The following is a 24,397-nucleotide window of genomic DNA, read 5'->3' on the forward strand; positions in this document are numbered from 1 at the left end:
CCGGTGTTTATCCAGGTCGTAATTTGCATCTCAAGGCTAAGATGGGGCCTGTGGGAGGGATCAACTGGCATGGTCCCAGCCATGAGGAGATGTGGAGTGATTTTAGCAACTTACCTTGACAGATGCAACTGAGTATGTATGACCTTCTTGAAGTTACCTGTGTGATTTCTAAACAGTCAAATGGAGTTCTAAAATCTAAAGCTCTGGTCTGCAGTTCCCTGCCTATTTTGCACATCTTATTCCTACAAAAAGGAAAAAAAAATTCATTGTTACCTACTTGTATGAGCCAATGGGGACTTTTTCCACCTGGTTATACTTAAGAGAAGTGGCTACCTCACATATTGGCATAATTTTATAGACTGTTCCATAAAAACCTACTAAGTGCAAAGTTAAGATACAAAGATTCTGAAAGATGATTGAGATGCTTCAAGAGATATAAACTCTAAAAAGGGGGATAGACTAGAGTCCAAATAATGCACAGGAGGGAAGAGGACTGAGCATGGGTGGGGTGTGAAAAAAACAGGACCAGAGCTGAGGCAAAGGCAGTCAAGAGACACTGTGGACAGAGGGCCCCAGGGTTCCTACAGTTGGGCTCCAGATCCCAGCTCTCCCACTAACTAGCTAAGTGACCTCTGCTGGTAATGATAGAGAGGGTTCTGTTGTCTAGGGTCAGCAGCTTAGTTTGTGCTTGTTTCACTGTGTGTGCATACACCTCGGGTGTATGCCTGTGACAGTTTCTCTGTGTTTTGGGTGTGCCTGTGACAGTTTCTCTGTGTTTTGTTATGCCTCTGTTGGCCACAGTGCTGTGTCCCCCTGTGACTGGGTTATCCCCCATTTCTGTGCATGGACCTGGTCAATCTCTAGGAGCTGCTGTGACTGGTGAGCCATATTGGAGATGTGTCATGCCTCCATACTTGTGCTGCTCTGTGTGAGTCACCGTGATGCTCTGTGCAGCTGTGCTTATAAACGTTCCTGGAAATGGCATGCATTTGTGTGACACAGTGTGTCGGTGGTACTGGATTTTGATGTGTCTTGACTTGGAAGGTGCTAGACAGGAAGAAACACTCTGGCAAGGGAAGCATACAACTCTGTGATGCCAGGGTTTTAGGGCTAGGATTGATGCCAGGTCTTAACCAGACTTCTGGCATGTGGTGTTCTTGGGACTCTGCAAGCATGGGGACACTGGTGACAATTGGGTCTGAGTTCTGTAAAACTGAGCCCCACTGCCATGGTGTCTCTGTCCAGCAGTGACAGTCTCCCTGATGCAGGCCCAGGGAGTTTCTTTTCAGCAGTCATACTCCTGTGTCCAGAAATAAGAGTCCAGCCAAGGTCCTGTGGAGGAAGGGATTTGAGGGCAGAGGTCCTTCTCATAGCCAGCCTGGGACTGTTTCTGCTTCGGTCATGGTGGGGGAGGAGGGGAGATCTATTGGGAAATATGCTGGGGGATGAGATGCCAGAGCAAAGAATGAGCCAAGTTTGGGCCATTGTCAAGAGGACTGCCTACAGCTTGGGAGAGACACATCTGCTTGTCCCAAATCCCTTGTACATGGAGAAGATTTAAAAGTCTCAGGTGCAAACCATGGAAATGTCCTTGTCTGACTTTAATTCCGTATTAATAACTTTATGTAGGGGACACTCAGTATGATGAGCTCTCACTCTACATGGGTTTCTCCATGAAGAGCCTACAGCTACTGGGAAAAGGTCCTTGAGATGCTCCTAGGTGTGAGTGAAAGGTGTTGGCAGAAGTGAGGGGCAGAGCTGCCTAAACCACCAGTCCTCACCAGCTCGTCCTCTCGGAGCATACGCATAGGTATGGACAGAGCAGGCGATGCTCCCCTGCCTCATCTGTCATTCTCATCATCTGCACATGGTTAAAGTCAAGCCTGGGGAATCCCATGAGAACTCAGGATGCTGTGTGCCTCTAAAAGCTGGGGTCCTACACAGTTTCACCCCCACCTGGGGCCCACAGTGTGGACATTGTTGCCCACTGCCACTGGGACCAGCACCTGGGCCAGCAGTTTGCATAGTGGGGCACAGTATAGTGCCCTAATAGGGAAGAGGAAGAGGAAGAGGAGGAGAAGGAGGAGAGCAAGAAGAGGAGGGGGACCAGACTGCTGCAAGATCCAGACCACCCACCCTTCCTGCTGAGAGGGGGGAAGAAAGGCTGGCTGATTGAGACTGAGCTTCCCAAACCACCTGCTGAGTTTGCTGGGGACCTTATTAGTTGATGCAGAAGGAAGGAACATGCTGACTTCTGTGAACTGAAGGTTCTCAGGCTGCCCACAGGGAGGGAGCACAAACTGCTTCCTCTTTGTTTGTGGGAGAGTATGGGGTTTCATTTTGTCCAGATGGTTCTGGAGCTCCTCCCAAAGCCCGCTGAAGTAGTCTGTATAGGGGAGGGGAACAGGATTGATGACCAGCTGCTGGCACTCAGGGCTTGGTAACAGCTAACCCACAACCACACTTAACTGGGGATGATATCACAAGGTTGCAGGATTTTTGTCTAATGGAGTTGAAGAATATGTCTCCAGAACACAAAAGAGTGGAGTGAAAGTTTTTTAAGTGAAGGTGGGAACAGAAAAGAAAAGCTCTCTAGTATGAGAGGGGTCCTGAATGGGTTGCCATTGAGGGCTTTTATGGTTAGTCTGTTATAGAAAACTGACCAGGGAACTTGGTAAATTTCTTGTCAGTATCATGGTGTATTTGTAAATATCATGAGCATATTCTGTCTGTATGGTGTTCTTTTAAATATCATGAAAACAAACAAGGTATTCCCTTCTCTCTGGTTAATATCTTGTCTATAGCATTTCTCCACATCTGGGATTTCTGTGAGCCTGGTTGCATAGCCCCCTACCTGTCGCTCCCTACCTAGCCTCGCCTGTTCTTACTCAATGAGACCAGGTGGGATTGGGGAAGGGATAGGATAGACCTGGTTTACCCAAATTGCAGTAAGGCCTGGTGTCTCAGAAGTGGTGAGGCAATTGAATCCAGGGGAAAGGTGACATGTTGCCACTAGATAAACAGCTCCATCTGTTTCTTAGAAAAGGATATTGTTACTTAATTTCTGGGATTGCAGTGTTCACAAGATTGTAAATTTCTTGAGCACAGGAGCCCTGTGAGAAGCCTCCACCAAGAAGATGATGGGGCTATAAAACAGCCAAAAGTGTTTATTTTGAGTTTAGAGATCACAATTCAGGACACACAGAGCTGACCAAAACTGAAAGTGTGCCCCAAATTGCAAGCCTGGAGTACAAGCTTATAAAGGCAAAAAAAAAAAAAAAAAAATTGTTTTGCAGAATTACGGCTGGTGCTGACAGAGTTAAACTATCTGATGAATGACTGGCTATTTAAGCTAACAGATGTTACATCATCTCTATTTCAGTTCAAAGTAGAAGGCTGTGTTCTGGGAGGTGGTCACGTTGCAATTAACAAGTCTAATTGACAAAAGTCAAAAGTTCATTGGTTCCAAGAATTTAAAACGGAATCAGTGCATAGTCCCTGATTTCTCAATATCCTCTTGACCCTATTTTGAATGTCCCTCTTAGCAATACTTACTTCACTTTAGAATCTTCTTTCACAGAAAGCTAGAGATTGTGCAGACTATCCCTTTATAGTATAGATGAAGGTTTGAAAACTCAGCAATTACATAGTTTACCAAGCAGGCAAGTTAATATTCTTAAAAACTTTGGAAATAGAATCCAGGGTTCTAACTTTCTATCCAGTTTGTGATGTTCTTGTTATTTTGAGGTTCCTTTGTCCCTCTGTACAAAATGCTGGGCCTTTGTAAATGCTCCTTAGGTATGTTCACTAGTTAATGGATAAATAAAGGTTTGTAACCAGATACTGAAGTCCCAGTGACTCTCATTTTAACAGACACAGACCATTTGGGTATAGTTTTTAAGTATAGTCAGAGGGTGCCTGGTCTGAGAGAAATAGACTCAAGCCCCAGGCAGGACGGTAGGATTGACTGAAAGTCACTGACTGGAAATATTCAATCTGCATTTGTCATCACCTGTAAACAGCAGCCTGAGGTGTTTGCCAAAAACTACCCTACCGCTTCTAGGAAACTTCCAATCCATTCTTCAGGGCCCCCTGTTCTTCCCTTTATCCCTACTGGCTGCGGACCCTGCCATGCCTGGAAACACAGCTCCACCCTGCGCCCACTTCTGACCTTGTCTGAGTGCGAGGAGGGCCTGTGGTATCAAGTGAGTGAGCAGGTTACATGACTTGAGTAAGGTTGTCCAGCTAGCCAGAAGAAGAGTAGGATTCTAATCTGCAATCTGGCTTCAGGGTCTCTGCTCTTAGATTAAGGATAGCCAACAAGATGAAGGACAGGGATGAGAATTCTCCAATAATAAGGGAAGAGAGGGCTTCCACAAATTGTCAACAACAATTTATTTTTTCTGTTTGTTTATGGATATTTAGAGACCACTCTCATGTGTCTGTGTTATAGTACCAGGAAACATTGTTTATGATAGATAACAATCAACTTTGAAAATTTACTTTGCTTTAACTTTAAAGATCTCAGTTTTTAAAACAACTTCATTGAGACATAATTTATATACCATAAAATTCACCCATTTATAGTACACAATTCATTTTTTTGGTATATTCACAGATATGTACACCCATCTCCACAGTCCATTTAGAACATTTTCATCCTCAAAAAGAACCCCCCATATGTTGAGATATCATCCCCAACTCCCCATGCCTCTTATTCCCAACAGCCCTAAACAACCACTAATCTACTTTGTTTCTATAGATATCCCCAAACCAGATATTTCATAGGAATGGAATCATATAATATGTGATCTTTTGTGACTGTATAATACTTCCAAGGTTCATCCATGTTGCAGTCTGTATTAGTATTTCATTCCTGTTGTGCCCAAGTAACATTACATTGTAATAATATACCACAGTTCAGTTGAAACATTTGAGTTGTTCCCACCTTTTAGTTATTATGAGAATGCTGCTATAAACGTTTATGTGTACAAATTTCTGTGGGAATGCATGTTTTCATTTTTCTCGGGTATTGACCCTAGGAGTGGAATTTCTGGGTCATAACTCCATGTTTAATCAATTGAAGAACTGCAAGACTGTTTTCCAAAACCAGATGATCCAGGGCGCCTGTGTGGCTCAGTTGGTTGGGCGGCAGCCTTCGGCTCAGGTCATGATCCTGGAGTCCCTGCATCGAGTCCTGCATCGGGCTCCCTGCTCGGCAGGGAGCCTGCTTCTCCCTCTGACCCTAACCCCTCTCATGTGCTCTCTCTAATTCTCTCTCTCTCAAATAAATGAATAAAAAATCTTTAAAAAAACAAAAACAAAAACAAAAAACAGATGCTCCATTTTACATTCCCACTAGCAGTGTATGAGGGTCTGTTAACTTTAAAAGTAAAACTGCCAGTTATTTTACCAGCCCAAAATGGGTTTATTTGGGGATAAATGAGTTAAACGGGTTTATAGCAGAGAATTGCAATTCGGCACCGGCATGCTATGGCAAAACATAGGCAAGTCCACAGAAGAAAGAAGAGGGATTCTCTATTATAGAGGAAAAGGGGAAAGTGGGATAGGTTGTTATAAACTTGAAGTCCATTGAAATAAACTGAGTTCAAAGTATAGTGGCTTCTCCTTGGCTGAGTTGTGACAGTTTCTCATTGGCCGGGCTGTTGCGGAGGGACAAGGAAAGCCTCTCTTCCTGCTGCTGGCGTAGTAAAATAGAATCCATCTCCATCTCTTCCTGTTGGGTCTGCAATTGACAAGGAGTGGTAGGACTTAAGTGTTCCTACTTCCTGTCTACCGACTCCCTTCTGAATGAAATTTCCTTTTATTAATTTTCACAGATCCAATTGCTCCATGTTCTCCCTAGCAATTCTAATTTCTTTACAATTCCATATGAATTATAGAATCAGATTGTCAATTTGTATAGCTGAGTTTCTGATAGAAGTTGTGTTGAATCTTTAGAAAAACTTGGGGAGTATTGCCATCTTAACAATATTAAGTCTTGTGATCTATGAATATAGAGTGATTTTCCAATTATTTAGACTTTTTTAACATCTTTCAACAATGTTTTGTAATTTTCAGAAAAAAAATTCCCCCTTCATTTGTTACATTATTTTAATATTTTATTCTTTGTGACGTTATTATAAATGGCAATTTTTCATAAATTCATTTTTGAATATGAAAAATTACAATTTGTATTGTGTAGAAATACAATAGATTTTTTAAAAACTGATTTTGTTTCCTATATCCTTGATAAAATTGCTTATTAGTTTGAATAGTTTTTTTAATGGTTTCCTTAGGATTCTCTCAATAGCTAGCTAGCTAGATGATTGGTAGATGATAGATAGATGATAGATGTTAGATAGATAGATAGATAATACATGATAGATAGATAATAGATATAGATAGATAGACAGGTAGATAGGTAGATAGATTATAGGTAGATAGATAGATCTGAGAATAGAAGTAGTTTATAGGTTTTCCTTTCCAATATGGATGGCCCTTGTTTTTCCTTTTCTTGCCTAATTGTCCTAGCTAGAACCTTAAGTACAATGTTTAACAGAACTGGCAAGAGCTGCCATCCTTGCATTGTTCCTGATTTTAGGAGGAAAACAGCCAGTCTTTCACTGTTAAATATTATGTTAGGCATGTTTTCCATAGAGACAGTATATCAGATTGAAGAACTTCCTTTTTTTGGTAAGAACTTTCCTTCTATTCCCAGTTTTATTTTTATTATTAAAAATTTTTATTTATTTATTTGAGAGAGAGAGAGCACAAGCAGGGGGGAGGGTCAGAGGCAGAGGGAGAAGCAGACTCCCTGCTGAGCAGGGAGCCCGATGTGGGATTCGCTCCCAGGACCGTGGGATCATGATCTGAGCTGAAGGCAGATGCTTAACTGACTGAGCCACCAAGGCACCCCTCTTCTCAGTTTATTGAGTATTATTATCATGAAAGGATGTTGGACTTTGTCAAATGATTGTTTATTTTACTGTATGAATTGGCCTTCAAATGTTGAACTAGCTTTGCATTCCTATGACAAATTCCATTTGGTCATGAGATATAATTGTTTTTATATGTTGTTGAATTCAGTTTGCTAGTACTTTATTGAGGGTTTTTGTGTTCATCTACATAAGAGGTATTGGTCTATAATTTTCTTTTATAATGATGGCTTTTGTCTGGTTTGGGTACCTGAGAAATACTGGCTCCATAGAATAAGTTTTCTTTTCTATTCTTTGGAAGAATTTGTGAAGAATTGGTATTAATTCTTTAAATGTTAGTAAAATTCAGCTGTGAAATCATCTGGTCCTGGGATTTTATTTATGGGTAATGTTTTGATTATTACTTCAATCTCTTCACTTATTTTAGGTCTGTTCAGACTGTCTCTTTTGGGGGATCAGTTTTGGTAGTTTGTGTCATTCTAGGCCTTTTCCAATTTTGTCTAAATTATTTAATTTTCTGGCATAGTATTCCTTTATATCCTTTTTTATTTCTATAAAGTCAGTAGTAATGTTCCCTTTGTCGTTTCTCATTCTGGTAATTTCAGTCTTCTTTCTTTTTCTCTTGCTTAATTCAGCTATGATTTGACAATTTTCTTGATCTCTTCAAAGAACCAGGTTTTGTTTTCATTCTTTTTCTCTATTATTTTTAAATTATCTTTCTCAATTCTCAATTCTCTATTAATTTTCAATCTAATCTTTGTTATTTCCTTCCTTCTGCTAACTTTAGGTTTAGTTTGCTCCTCTTTTCCAGTATCTTAAGATGGAAGATGAAGGTATTACTTAATATCTTTATTCTTTCTTACTATACATTTTTATATGCATAAATTTCCTTCCCAGAACTGCCATAGCTGCATCCCAGAAGTTTTGTTATGTTGTATATTCATTTTTATCCATCTTAAAGTTTCTCATTTGATTTATTTTTTATTTGTTTTTTAATTTCTATATATTTGTAAATTTCCTTCAATTTTTCCCTGCTATTAATTTCCAGTTTTATTCCATTGTAATCAGGTAATATACTTTATATTATTTTTATCCTCTTGAATTTATTGAAATTTGTGTTATGGCCTAGAATGTGGTCTATCCTGGACAATGTTCCATACATACTTGAGAGGAAGCTATATTCTTTTGTTGTTGGGTAGACTGTTCTATCTTTGTCTGTTAATTCTAGGTAGGTAATAATGTTGTTCGAGTTTTCTGTTTCCTCACTGATCTTCTATCTAGATTTTCTATCCATTGTTGAAGTAGGGCATAGAGTCTCCAACTTTTGTTGTTAAATTATTTATTTCCCTCTCCATTCTATCAGTTCAAGCTTCATGTGTTTTGGTGTTCTGTTATTAGGTGTATATATGTTCATAATTCTTATATATTTCTGATGGATTGAATTTCTTATTATTATTAAAATGTCTCTCATTACATCTGGTCACATTTTTTGTTGTTTTATAATCTATTTTGTCTGATATCATTATAGCTTCTTCAGCTTTACTGTGGTTGCTATTTGCTTACTGTATTTTTTCCATCCTTTTACTTTTGATTTATTTGTCTATTTTAATTTTTAAAGTGTGTCTTCTGTAAACAGTATGTAGTTGGATCATGAGGGTTTTTTGCTTGTTTGTTTGTTTGTTTTTAAATCCACTGTAAGATTATCTTTTGATTGGATTATATATCTCATGTCATTCTTGTTGCTCTATTCTTTCTTAACTGCTTGCTTTTAATTGAAAAATATATTTTAATGTGAGTGTGTGTGTCTGTGTTTGTGTGTGTGTGTGTGTGTGTGATTGCTCTAGGGTTTACCATATATATATTTATCTGAATCAGTTTCTGATTCATAATTACCTAATCTCAGTGATATATAGAAATATTACTTTTATGTAGCTCTATTCCCTTTCCCCCTTTTTGTAGTTTTATTGTTATATACATTATATCTGTTGATGTTACAAATCCAACAATCCAATATTAAGGCGTGCACTTGTTGTGATGAGCACTGGGTGATGTATGGAATTGTTGAATCACTATACTGTACACCTGAAATTAATAAAACACTGTATATTAACTAACTGGAATTAAAACAAAAACTTTAAAAGTCCATTATTTTAAATATTACTTTACTATAACCTTAATCCAATACATTTCACTTCCACTTACTTCCTTTGTTTTGTTATTGGAAAACACATTACATGTATATTGTATTTCTATATATCATAAGTACAGTGATACATTATATATATTATTGTTTTACATAATTGCTTTTTAAATTAGCTATGAGAATAAATGAGACAAATATGTATTTCTACCTTCTTTTAATCAACTTGTCAGATGTGATGCTTGAAATTATACATGTGATTCAAGGGCAGAAGGTTGGTCATCCTCACACAAGTCTTGTGTACCACACATTTTAGTCACTATCCTATTTGGCTCCTGTGCATACCTTTGTTATGGGAATTATTATATAGTGTCTTTGTCAGTCAAGTCTAGTAAGAGAGAGATGGGACACTCAAATGTGTTAATTCAAGTGACTTTACCAAAGGGAATATTTCCAAAATGTGGAAAATGTGTAAAGGGATAGTGCAGTGCTATGTGACTAGAATAGTATGGCAGCTTTACTGCCTCTAGTCCTGAAGAAGCAAGGGTGCAGGAGAGTTACTTTAGTACCTCAAGTGACTCCACTGGTTCCTCTTATTTTGGTGACTTCTTTAGGCTATTTTCCAAGACTGGAGAATCCAGAAGACAGAACCTGACCACAGACCTGGGTCTTTATTCCATCCCAACTACTGATCTTCAGCATGACCTCAAGAATACTGTTCCCTTCTCTGCTCTGACAAATGCAAGTCATCTTGAAAAGCTCTAGACAAGGCAGGGTTAGTGAGATTAGCCCAGTGGCCATTGTGTAGGTCATGAATCAGGTATCCTGCAATGACAGATCCCTTTGCTGATGAAAACTATGGAGACTTGACTCAGAAATTTCACATTTGCACTTAACAACCATTTTATGTACATTTTTAAGGTGGTTTAGGAGGGTCATGTCCATAGACCGTAAGCTACATTCATTCTTCTTCCCAATACACACACACTCTCCTGTGGGATTTCAGAAAAAAAGAGAAATTGCTTTCTCTGAAAGGTGTAGTCAATTAGACTAGGCTTGAAGATGGATTTTGAATGCAAAGACATGGGCAAAGCACAGGCAACAGTATTGAGAAGTAGGCTGACCATGTCACCAAAACTGATAGTGAAAGGGGACACTATTAATAATTACACTCAGATGCCAATCTGGAATGTCGAGACCAAAGACAGATCCATGTTTATCCTGAATAGAGGTAGCTTTGAGTGTTGGAGCTTGTTTGTATGGTAGAGTGTGAGAGAGAACAGCATCCTCTCTATTGAGAAATATCCTTGATCTCCACTGAAGGAAAGTTTTTATTTCTCTTAGGAAAGAAAACTTTAGGCACACCATAAAAATGTTTGCATTTCCTTCTTTGCTTTAACTTCTAGAAATCTTAGAGCCAAAGGTGGGCCCACAGATAGTAAACATATAGAAATATACAAATAGTAACTTTTTAGGGCCATAGGCTTTGCATTTTGCATACTGATTCACTCCTGGCCTTACCATAGATTTTCTACTCTCATTTTATCTTTGTGCTTGTATCTTCTTTCACATAATTTAAATTTTAATTTAACTTATTGAGCTATATGTATTCTTATAACCTGCTTTAAATCCTTTCTTGAATAAGTTGGGGTGTAAATAAGTGCGTAAATGTGCTAGTCAGGATAGTGGGTAAATTATGGGACTAAAAATAGATTTTGACCTCATTTACAAGGTTGTGACAATACCATCTATCTTGTAGATATATCTCTCCTGCAAAGGACAAAGCAATAATTGTTAGTTATTAAGCACCCACTGCACGGAAATGATGCTTGGTGCTTTTCTTATGTTATTTTACTTAATCCTCACAACCCCATGAGTTGGCTGTTTATTTCCCTGTGCTATAAATGAGAATACTGAGCTTAAGTATTGTTAAAGTGAAACAGTATATAATCTGGTCCAAAGTAGCAAAATTTGAATTTGTAGTGGAGTAGGAGGACCCAAGGTTCACCTCACCCCACAAATGCAACTAGATAACTATCAAATCATCCTAAATACCCCCAGAAATCAACCTGAAGAACTGACAGAACAAATTCCACAATTAAAAGGACAGAAGAGGCAACATCAAAGAAGGTAGGAAGTACAGAGATGTGGTTTACAGAGAAGAAAGCAGAGACACAGACAAAATTAGAAGACAGAGGAATTTATCCCAAGTGAATGAACAAGATAAGGCCACAGTCAAAGATCTAAGTGAAACAGATATAAGTAACATGCCTGATGAAGAATTTAATACAATGATCATAAGGATACTCATGAGGCCTGAGAAAAGAATTGAAGACATCAGTGAGACCATTACCACAGACCTAAAAGAGTTTAAAAATAATCAATCAGAGATGAAGAATGTAATAAACAAGATTAGAAACATGCTTGATACAATGAACAAGGCTAGGAGAAGCAGAAGAATGAATTAATGACTTAGAAGACAAAGTAATGGAAAGAAATGAAGAAGAACAAAAGAAAGAATTATGCAAAATGAGAATAGACTTAGGAAACTCAGTGACTCCATCAAATATAATAACATTTGTGTTATAAGAGTCCCAGAAGAAGAAGAGAGAGAAAAGGGGGAAGAAATAATGCCTAAAAGCTTCCCTAATTTGGGGAAGGAAACAAGCATCTAGATCCAGGAGGCACAAAGAACTCCCATCAAAATCAACAAAGGTAGACCCACACCAAGACATATTATAATTAAATTTGCAATATGTAGTGATAAAGAAAAAAATCTTAAAAGCAGCAAGAAAAAAGATGTCATTAACTTACTGGAGAAAACCCATAAGGCTAGCCGTATATTTTTCAACAGAAACTTGGTAAGCCACAAGGGAGTGGCATGATATATTCAAAGTGGTGAATGGGAAAAATCTGCAGGCAACAATATTCTATCCAACAAGGCTATCACTAAGACTAGAAGGAGAGAAAAAGAGTTTCCTAGACAAACAAAAACTAAAGGAGCTCATGACCATTAAACCAGCCCTTCAAGAAATATTAAAAGGGATGCTTTCAGTAGAAAGGAGAGACCAAAAGTGACGGTATAAGGAAAGGAAACACAAAAGCAGTAAAATTAATATTTCTATAAAAAGTCATTGGTCAAGGAACTCGCAAAAATATGGTATAAAATATAATAGCATATACCTAAAATGTAGGGAAGAGTGGAGTAAAGAATGGGTTCAAATTTAATGACCATCAACTTAATATAAACTGTTACTTACAGAAGTGGTTACATACAAACCTAATGGTTACCATATATTAAAAACCATTAATAAACATGCAAAGGATAAAGAGAATCCAAATATATCACTAGATAAAATCAGCAAAACATGAAAAAGAGAAAGACAAGAAAGGATCAGAGAAAATTACCAGAAACAACCACAAAACAAATAATAAAATGGGAATAAATATATATCTATCAATAATAACTGCGAAAGTAAATGGACTAAATGCTCCAATCAAAACACATAGGGTGTCAGAATGGATAAAAAAATAAGACCCATCTATATGCTGCCTACAAGAGACTCATTCCAGACCTAAAGACACCTGCAGATTGAAAGTGAGTGGATGGAGAAGCATTTATCATGTAGATAGCTGTCAAAAGAAAGCCAGAGTAGCAACACTTATTATCAGAAAAGCTAGACTTTAAAACAAAGTCAGTAACGAGACAAAGAAGGGAACTATATAATAATAAAAGGAATAATCCAACAAGAAGATATAATAATTGCAAATATTTATGAACCCAACAAGGGAGCACCCAAATATAAGTTAATAACAAACATAAAGGAATTCACTGATAATAATACAATAATATTAGGGGACTTTAACACCCCACTTACATCAATGGATAGATCATCTAAACAGAAAATAAAGAAGGAAACGATGGCTTTGAATGACACACTGGACCAGATAGGCTTAAGGTATGTATTCAGAATATTCCTTACTAAAACAGCAAAATGCACATCCTTTTCAAGTGTACATGAAACATTCTCCAGAATAGATCACAAATCAGGTCACAAAACAAGCCTTTACAAGTATAAGAATATTGAAGTCTCACCATGCACTTTTTCTGACTACAATACTATGAAACTAGAAATCAACCACAAGGAGGGTAAATAACACCCTATTAAACAATGAATGAGTCAACCAGAAAACAAATGGAAATGAAAACACAACAGTCCAAAACCTTTGGGATGCAGCAAAAGCAGTCCTAAGAGGGAAAGATATACCAATACAGGCCTACCTCAAGAAGCAAGAAAATTTCAAAAAATCTAACTTTTCACCTAAAGGAGCTAGAAAAAGAACAACAAACAAAGCCTAAAGCCAGCAGAAGGAAGGAAATAATAATGAGAGCATGGAAAAAAAGATGTAGAAACTAAAAACAAAACAAAGCAAACAAACAAAAAAACACAATAGAAATGATCAATGAAACAAGGAGCTGGGTCTTTGAAAAAAGTTAATAAAATTGATAAACCCCTAGCCAGACTTATCAAGAAGAAAACAGAAAGGACCCAAATAAATAAAATAACAAATAAAAGAGGAGAAAAAACAACCAACACCACAGAAATACAAGCAATTATGAGGCAATATTGTGAAAAACTATATGCCAACAAATTGAATAACCTGGAAGAAATAGATAAATTCCTAGAAACATATAACAGGAAGAAATAGAAAACTGAACAGACTTATAATTAGCAAAAAAATTGAATCCATAATCAAAAAACTCCTGGCAAACAAAAGTCCAGGAACAGATAGCTTCACAGGAGAATTCTTCCAAAGATTTAAAAAAGAATGAATACCTATTCTTCTCAAACTGTTCCAAAAAATAGAAAAGGCAGGAAACGTCAAAATTCATTCTATGAGTTCAGCATTACCCTGATACCAAAACCAGAAAAAGACTCCACTAAAAAAGAGAACTATAGGCCTGTATCTCTGATGAACATAGATGCAAAAATCCTCAACTAAATAGTAGCAAACCAAATCCAAAAATACATTAAAAAATTCACCCACCACAATTAAGTGGGATTTTATTCTTGGGTTGCAAGGGTGGTTCAATATTTGTAAATCAATGTGATACATCACATTAATAAGAGAAAGGATAAGAACCATATGATCATTTCAATAGGTGCAGAAAAAGCATTTGACAAAGTACAACATCCATTCATGATAAAAACACTCAAAAAGTAGGGTTAGAGGGAACATTCCTCAACTTAATAAAGGCCATCTATGAGAAACCCATAGCTAATATCATCCTAAATGGGGAACAATGGAGATTTTCCTCCATAGTCAGGAACAAGACAGGTATGTCCACTCTCACCACTTATTCAACATAGTACTGGAAGTCCTAGCCACAGCAGACAACAAAAAGAAATAAAAGGCATCCAAATTGGCAAGGAAGAAGTAAAACTTTCACTGTTTGCAGATGACATGATGCTCTATATAGAAAACCATAAAGATCCCACCAAAAAAACTGCTAGAACTGATAAAGGAATTTAGTAAAGACACAGGATACAAAATCAATGTACAGAAATCTGTTGCATTTCTATACACCAATAATGAAGTAGCAAAAAGAAATATTAAAGAGTCAATCCCATTTACAATTGCATCAAAAACAATAAAATACCTAGGAATAAACCTAACCAAAGAGGTGAAAGACCTGTACTCTGAAAACTATAAGACACTGATGGAAAAAATTCAGTATGACGTAAAGGAATGGAAAGACATCCCGTGCTCATGGATTGGAAGAACAAATATTAATATGTTCATACTACCCAAACCAACCTACACATTTAATGAAATCCCTATCAGGATACCAACAGCATTTTTCACAGTGCTAAAACAAACAATCCTAAAATTTGTATGGAACCACAAAAACCCCAAATAGCCAAAACAATCTTGAAAAAGAAAGGGAAAGCTGGAAGAACTACAATCCAGAATTCATAGTGATCAAAACAGTATGGTACTGGCACAAAAATAGACACATAGATCAGTGGAACAGAATAGAAAACCCAGAAATGAACCCACAACTATATGGTCAATTAATCTTAAACAAAATAGGAAAGAATATCTGGTGGGAAAAAGACAGTCTCTTCAACAAATTGTGTTGTGAACATTGGTCAACAACATGCAGAAGAATGAAACTGGACCACTTTCTTACACCAAACACAAAAATAAATTCTAAGTGGATTCAAGACCTAAATGTGAGACCTGAAACGATAAAAATTCTAGACGAGAACACAGGCAGTAATCTTTTTGACATTGGCTATAGCAACTTCTTTCTAGATTTGTCTCCCAAGGCAAGGGAAACAAATCAAAAATAAACTATTGGGACTTCATCAAAATAAAAAGTTTCTGCACAGCAGAAGAAACATCAACAAAACTAAGAAGCAACCTATGGAATGGTAGAAGATATTTGCAAATGACATACCCGATAAAAGATTAGTATCCAAAATATATAAATAGCTTATAAAATTCAGCACCCAAAAAACAAATAATCCAATTAAAAATGGACAGAAGACATGAATAGACATTTTTTCAAAGCAAATATACAGATGGACAACAGACACATGAAAAGATGCTCAACATCACTGGTCATCAGGATAATGAACATCTAAACTACAGTGAGTTCATCTCACACCTGCCAAAATGGCTAAAATCAACAACACAGTAAAACAGCGGGTGTTGGCGAGGATGTGAAGAAAAGGGAACCCTCTTATAGTATTGGAGGAAATGCAAATGGTGCAGTCACTCTGGAAAACAGTATGGAGTTTCCTCAAATAGTTAAAAACAGAACTGCCCTGCAACTCAGCACTCTCACTACTGGGTATTTACCCAAAGATACAAAAATACTAATTCACAGGGATACATGCACCCTTTATTTATAGCAGCATTATCTACAGTAACCAAGCTATGGAAAGAGTGTATATATATATATATATATATATATATACACACACACACACACACACACAACGGAACATTACTAAGTCATGAGAAAGAATGAAATCTTGCCTTTCCAAAGATGTGGATGGAGCTAGAGAGTATTATGCTAAATGAAATAAGTCAGTCAAAGATAAATACCATATGATTTCAGTCATATGTGGAATTTAAGAAACAAATGAGCAAAGGGGAAAAAAAAGAAAGAGGCAAACCAAGAAACAGACTCTTAACTATAGAGAACAAACTGATTGTTACCAGAAGAGAGATGGGTAGGGGGATGGGTTAAATAGATGATGGGGATTAAGGAGTTCATTTGTTGTGATGAACACCGGATAATGTATGGAAGTGTTGAGTCACTGTATTGTACACCTGAAATTAATATTAAATTATATGTTAACTAACTAGAATTTTTTAAGATTTTATTTATTTGTTTGAAAGAGAGAGAGCACAAGCAGGTCAGAGGGTAGAGGGAGAGGGAGAAGCAGGCTCCCTGCTGAGGGCTCAATCTGAGGCTCTATCCAAGGACCCTGGGATCATGACCCGAGCCAAAAGCAGGCGCTTAACTGACTGAGCCATCCAGGTGCCCAAACTAACTAGAATTTAAATAAAAACTTAAAACAAAACAAAACAATACACCCACAAATAAAGTAGCAGGCTTTGGCACCAAAGAAGTCTTGGTTCAAAACCCAATGCTTCCTCTATCTTCCACTTATTAGCTTGACAATTTTACAGTCTGTGAGACTGTTTCCCAATGCATAAAATGAGGGTATTGTCCTACTACTTTAGAGGGTTGTTATGAGGAGTTTAGTTAAATGAACTGACTTGAATATCAAATTTTCTCTTCCATAAGATTATATCACTAAGTAATGTCTTTAGGATGCAAATCCAGCTTGTATGCCCAGACCACCATTCCAAAATGGCACTGGATTCCAGAACCTCAGGGATTACATCCAGGACTAGTACATTAAAAGTGTTAGCCCTACTGATTTGTTGATTTACTTATCCTGCAAATATTTTATAGCACATGCTATGTACCAAGCAGGCCTATAAAGAGCAGGTATAAGGGATTTGACCCAAATCCAGATGCTTTCCTAGGGTGCTTCTCTCTTTGCAACATCAGGAACATAGGAAGAGTTTAGGAGTAAGCAGAGACCTGAACTGCTGAGGGTATTTCTTACTCCTGGGCTATTCTGTTCTCATCATTAACTTCTATAGGTCACAGCCTCCTGCCTCATTCCAAGCTTCCTGCTCATTGCCTCATTTGAGAGAGGTATGTGTTCCTACCTCTATCTTCCTTAGGGTCAGCTTTAAGAGCTACCCAGTGCCTCATTTGATGTGGTTCATTGGTGAAAATGGCAGTGTCTCTAGGTTAGTGAGAGCCTGACAGAGCTACAGTATCAGAGGGGAGCACCACTCATTCCAATAGAATGCCTTAGCCAAGCAGAGCCTGACCTACAGGGACACTTGTACCCACACTATTCCCAAGATGATGAGGAGGCAGCCCAGGTGGTCAGCAACATCTGAGATGGGAACAGAGGGCATCCCAAGCATAAGGTTATGTCTAGAGTGGAGCTGTTGCTGGTATTCAGGAGTTGGAGGAGATCTTTTATCTGTTTATATGTCTCCCAATTACTGGAAGTGGCCATTACCAACTAGGAAGGGGGTGAACATGGAAGTATGGGATTCAGTTATGAAATGGCATTTAAATTATTTTTCTTGTACACCATCCCTTAAGCAGTTGCTATATGCATCTCCCACTCTGCACTCTACATCTGCACCTCCTGTCTCCAGGAACCTCAGTCTTGGAAAAGCTCCATTACACTGAATAGAATGCAAAGGGTAAGATTCAGAGATGGCATCTCCTTTAACTACAAAGGACTGATCAAGGTTGGAGAGGATGGACTTGGTATGTGTGTGGGCATGTTGGAGGAGGGAAGGGACAGGAGGGAAGAACACACAGTTCAAAACCCTGAAGATATTTGTTGCATTCCTCACATCAGTGGACCTGGAAATATCCTGTCACCCTTCATGGGGGGTGAACATTGTTTCTCTGCCATGCACTGGACCTTGCATGATGCAGTGCCCAGAGCTAAGAGTAGTCAGAGATGGCCAGGAAATAAAATGAATCCACAGAGCAGGGCCAGGTGTAGCTGCAGAGAGTACATTTTTCTAGTTACTGTGTAAGAAACTGGGAACAGACAAGCAAAGGGCCAATCCTGGCTCAGGGGAGCCCTTGGTTCAAGCAGAGGAGACAGACCAGTAAACTATTCCAGTCCTACAATGCGGCAAGTCTCATGGTCACAAACAAGAGTAAGAAGCAGATTGATCATTAAATACAGTGTAGGGAGAAGTTCAGGAAGGTACAGAGAGGAGAGGATGTTTGATTTGAGTCCCTGGGTTGAAGTGAGGAGGAAAGAGCAGTCTAGACAAAGGGACGGGGCCTGTGGATTTCCCTAAACAAAGGGACAGGGCTGTGGATGTCATGTTTTGGGGGCAGGAAGACTTTCAGGACAGCTGGGAGTCCTGAATGGTTCAAGATAAAGCTGGACACATTTGTTGGGCCCCAAACATGACGAGAGTAGATGCCCTGTTTAAAAGTGTTCAATTTTAGTTACCAGGCCATGAGGTTCACCTGAACTGGCCTCAACTCTGGAAAGCAGGGATTTGCTTGTCAGCATGAGTAGCCCTTGAGTGTTTTCCAGATCACGGTGGGCTCAACCCCAAAGAAAAATGCTCTCAGTTGTAATGAGGACCAGGGCGGGATACCCGTGCCCCAAAGCCTTAAAATGGTCCACAATTTCTAAGATGACAAGGCAGCCTTCCTGATGGAGACGGTCCCTTGCAAGGCAGTCTGTAACTGCAGGGTGATGGCAAGAGCTGTAGGCCTCTGCCCTGGAGGAGGCATTTAGTACAGCCTCTGCACCCCCAGGCCCACAGGAAAGAAGGTACATCAGGTAACCCTGTGATGTGGCTAGGTAGGGAAAAGACTTTTCTGCAAAGCTGATGAACATGATTTCAGGGTAAATTTCCTCCCATTATTATATTTTATTTCAGAGCCATTAGGATAATATTGCTATTCTTTCCATGTCAGTGCCATCTCTGTCTCATTTGCATTGTTCTGTGCGTGCCTCCGTTTTTGTACTGAGAAATTACTCTGTCAGTAAAGGGCATTTTGAAAAGAATCAGCACAAAGCTATTTGCCAAAGTCAGATGTGGAACTGCCTGGCTCTTTTCCATTCATCAGGGCCCTGCCTACAGGCAGGAGGCTCTTTGGAAAGCAGACCCGCCAGGTTGCTTATCCCTGCTAACTTCAGACGGGTGTATTATGTATGGTCGATTTCAAATGGAAAAAAAAAACAAAAACACAATTATCTCTGTCAGGCAAAAAGATACAAAGAGGCCAGTGGCTGGTGGCAGGCAGGGGTTGGGAGGCAGTGTGCTGTCCTGGCCTAGAAGAAAAGGCTTAGGTTTAGTGTCAGAAAAAAAAAAAAAAAAGAATTCAAATCTCACTTCTGATACTTACTAGAGGCATGAAACTCTCTAATTCTCAATTTCTTCACCTATAGAGGGTAGATGCTAATTTCTGTCCCCTTCATATTGCAGAATTGTTGTAAAGATCAATCGAGACAATGTAGAACAGAGTAAACTGTAAATTCTAAAATACTAATTATCAAGTGGTGGAATAGTGTAATGATTTTGAGTGTAAACTGTGGAGGTAAACTGTCTGGGTTTGAATCCTGGGTCTACAACTGATTAGTTGTGCAATCTTGGATGAGTTGCTTAACTGCTCTGTGCCTTGGTTTTCTAACTTTTAAAATGCAGGTAAAACAGTACTAGTGTAAAAGATTCATAAAGGAAAAATGCATAGTATGTTTAATGACTGACTCATACAAAGTGATTTGTACTTAGTTGCTATTACCATTATTGCCTATTGTTTTTATCATCACAGTCCAGAATAGAGCAATTCCCAATAGTTTACAGTCCCAAAGCCACCATGGATATAGGATCCAGCCATTTTCCTTCCTAGTAAGTTAGTGGCATCCTAAGATGCTGGAATTAGAAGGGATATTAGCTAGCACATATTCTGTTCCAGGCTCTGTACTAGGTTTTATATATGATTGTTAATTCCCATAGCAACCCTTTGAGTTCAGGTATTATCAACTCAATTTTATAAATTAAGAAACTGTGGACAGAAGATTAAAGTGACTTCCCTAAATTGCTAGTAGATGCCAGAGTTGGCTCTGTGTCATCCAGGGGCCCAGTGAGGTAAACAAAAAAAAATATGAGTCATTTTACCAAATATTTTGCCAATTTAAAATGAGAAATTGGCTAAACAAATGATAGCTGCCTTGAAAATGAAAAGTAAAGGCAGGAAGAGGGGGAGCAAGGAAGGAAGGAAAGGAGGAGAGAAGGAAGAAAGGAACGAAAATAATGAAAGAAAAAGAAAATGATGTAGTACAGAGAGGAATTGCAGAACGCAGCTGCTAGCTCTAGGTCTGGGAGTACAAAGAGAAGTTGGGGTAATTAGAAGTTTCCATCAGAACCACACCAGGCCTTAAAATGGCATGCACTGTCTGCGATACTCTTGAGACACAGATCAGGTGTTAATTTCCACAAAAAGCCCTCTGGCCCCAATGTACACTACAAGACACATGCTTAGATGGAAGGCATCGCAATCTTCTCATGCTGAGTTTATTTGAGCCCTTGCTTCAGATGATGTGAGCTCCTCAAGCTCAGAGTTATATCTTAACAGATGTTAAAGTGATATTGGTTCATTTAAATAAGTTTGAAAGGAAGAATCATGGGAATTATTTACTGAAAGACTCTACATGTTAATCAAAGATCCTGGAAGGATTCAGCAGTCCCACAGTAAGACCTAAGGCAGCGTGGAAGATTGGGTGCTGAAGACAGAAGCTTCCAACACATCAAGAACTTAATGTTGTGACTCCTACCAGGAGGGAGGGAGACCCAGCAGAGACACCAGCCAAGAGTCAATCTGCTGCTATCCTGAAAGACTCTGAAACCCAGGAGTAGCTACTGATAAAGGGAGGGGTCTTCGGGATGCTAATGGGTTATTAGAGGACTCCCATTGGAAAGCAGAAGTTGCCAGACAGGTGCCACCATTAGGGTAAACACTGGCAGCCTCCTTTCACTGGTTCCTTCCAGAGATAGGTGGAATGATGGAAAGACTGTAACTATTTACCCCCAGCCCTCTGCCCCACTCTTGATCCTGCAGAAATGCTAAGGACCTTTTTCACTGAGGGCTCTGGGCAACCAAGATGAATTTTTCCTATTTGTATGTAGTAGAAGCCAGGGATAGAAGACTTCATAAGTGCTCTGGTTTTATTTCAACCCTGAGCAAAGGTTTCAATCCTAGCACCTTCCAACAGTCAGATACTGTAGTTAAAGCCTGCGTCCTCCTATTCCTCCTGGCATAGTTAGTCTCACTGTATATACTTGTCCTGATCTTGGCCATGAATGATACCCTTTGACAATTTAAGCATCTGTCCAATTTACACTTCTATGATCTAGCTATCTTTTCAAATAGGGTTGTCATACTATCTTTTGGGAGTGATCTTATGTCTCCTTTCCTGAGTCTCTGCATAGAGCCCTTATCATACCTCACCCCAAGTTCATTGTTGATTGGAGGCTCTGGGTCCAGAAGGCTATTCATTATCAACCGTGTAGCAGAAAAAGGCAGTGTACTACTGAATCCCAATGTGTGGAGACACAGGGAACCAGCTGACGCTGTCACTGTCTAGACTGGGACCCTTTATTATGACATTCTCACCACCCCCCCTCCCTGCTACATTCACCCCCTGCAGTGCCACACCAAAAATATACCCACACACTCTCAGGAAACCCCAGCAGAACCAAGAACCTGTGAAAAGCATCTGGACATGAAAATATGAGGGGAGGGATTCTTGGGGACTTGCATTAAAGATACTGTGTTTGGGTTTCTATAAGAAACTTACAAGTTGAAAGAAATTGTCATCAAGCTCTGTGTACTCCAGTTGCAAAGTAAGGGCTGAATACAGAGTGTATGTTTTTCAAAGTCTAAGGAACTGTTGCTACTAATAGGATATTTGCCACTTGAGAGAAACAGTGCACCTCAGCTTCCAAAGCATCATCTTAGCTTGGCAGCACAGAAAATGTCACTGTGGGCAATATATATACATATATATATATACATATATATATATGTATATATATATATATCCTGATATATATATATATCAGAAAACTCACGTAAAAGTAATCATTACAATCATTATCAAAGTTTAGGTCAGATTTCCATATCAATCTAGGTCCTAGACTGCAGGCAAAATGGACACTGAACACTTACAATGAGAGCTATATAACAAAAAAAAAGCCAATCTTTGGCTTAAAAAAAGATATCTTCATACTTCGTGCCAGAAACACTCCTTTGAGACAGGTATAGCCATAGATATTGGTAAGAGTATCAATAAATTTCTATAACCTTTCCAAGAAACAATTAGTTATGTACATCAAGAACCATGAAAATATTTATATTTTGGACCTCAATTATCATATTCTTACCTTCAAGAATTACTAGAGATGCTCTTTATGATATATTTAAATGGGATTACATATTAACAGCATCAAGAAAAAGCCTAGGGACACCTGGGTGGCTCAGTCGGTTAAGGATCTGCCTTCAGCTCAGGGCATGATCCCAGGGTCCTGGGATTGAGTCCCCCATTGGGCTCCTTGCTCGGTGGGGAGCCTGCTTCTCCCTCTGCCTGCTCCGCCTGTCACCTCCCCTGCTTGTGCTCTCTCTCTCTCTGACAAATAAATAAATAAAATCTTTAACAAAAATAAAAGAAAAAGAAAAAGCCTAAAGAGAAGGAGTTATATAAGTTACAGTGAAGCCATAAATCATTTAAAATGATGGTTTGTACAAATGTTTAATGATACAGAAAAAAAATCACTGTATAGTATTAAGTCAAAATAACAGGATACTAACCTGTAAAGCCAGAGTGCTCACAACTTCCAAAGTAGACGCTCTATATGAAGAAAAGGCTTCATGCATATGCACCTGGATGTTAAGCATAGTTCTTTCTTGGTTGTGAGATTATGTGGGGTTTATTTCCTTCATTATCCTTTTGATAATTATCAAATTTTCTAAAGTATGCTTGCATTACTTGAAAGGAAACTTACCATAAGGCATTTCTGTGAAAGATGAATAACTCCTGGCCCTAAGATAGGGCTTCATCCTGTTTGGAACACTTGTGATACTCACATGGTGGGCTTTGGTAGAAAGAAGTCAGGCATCTGCATTAACTCATTCTGAACATTTTAGAAGCTTCTGATCAGTTTTGGATCTCTGCCAAGTCTTCAGGTAGAGAAAACTGTCTGACTCCTCAACCCCACCCTATACTAGCCCCATTCTTATTGCTTCTCTTCCCCACACAGCCTGCACTAGAGGAATGACTCTTTCCTTCTCTGATTCTGTCTCATTTGCTTTGTCTTCTTGACCAGGCTTTCATATCCTGAGGGACATAAAGAAAAAATTAGTTCTAGTTCAAATTACCTGGGTAACTTTTGACAAACAATATTTTTTCTGGATTAATTATATATCTTCTTCCTACCACCAGTTTGCTCCTCCCTTGTCTGTTTATATAAACATACCATACATAAACCACTTGCTTATCACAGGATATATATGGAGAAATTGTTAACAGTAACTAAAATTGCAAACAATACAAAATGCCAAACTATATTACTGCAAATAAATTTATACCAAAAAACATATGCATGGCCACTTAAATGCTCAAACATATATTCATATATCCATAAGTGAATACATTTACAAGTGTGGATATACATATTAATTTACATACCCAATTCCTCTGCCATACATCCATAACAACTTTGGGACTAAGAAGATGTTTGGAGCAAAAGTTTTCATTTATAGTGAAAGTCAGTATAGTATAGTGGCAAAGAGTTTTAGGCTCTAGAATCAGACTATAAGGATTCAAATTTTGACTCTGCCATTTGTTACCTTGGAAATAGTATTTAAACGCTCTGTACTTTTAACAAGAGACCCAATATACTATTGCACCATAGACTTTTTATGAGATAGAATTGAATTAATATAAATAAATCATGTAGAACAGTCTCTGGCACATAGTAATCACTTAATAAATGTTTTCCATATACAGAAGTCATATGAAATGAGTTTAACATGTGGCCCAAGATGACATACTTATGGCTCTATTAATGAATCAGCTTGCCCCCAATTCATACACAAGGCCATACCGTGATATAAAGTGAAGACCACAGATGTCCAAAGGTGTTCTAAACACTGGGGAAGAGATTC

This window comes from Mirounga angustirostris, unplaced genomic scaffold (assembly GCF_029215605.1).
Source record: "Mirounga angustirostris isolate CCGP_5_RB_7025 unplaced genomic scaffold, mMirAng1.0.hap1 SCAF_13, whole genome shotgun sequence".
Taxonomy (NCBI): Eukaryota; Metazoa; Chordata; class Mammalia; order Carnivora; family Phocidae; genus Mirounga; species Mirounga angustirostris.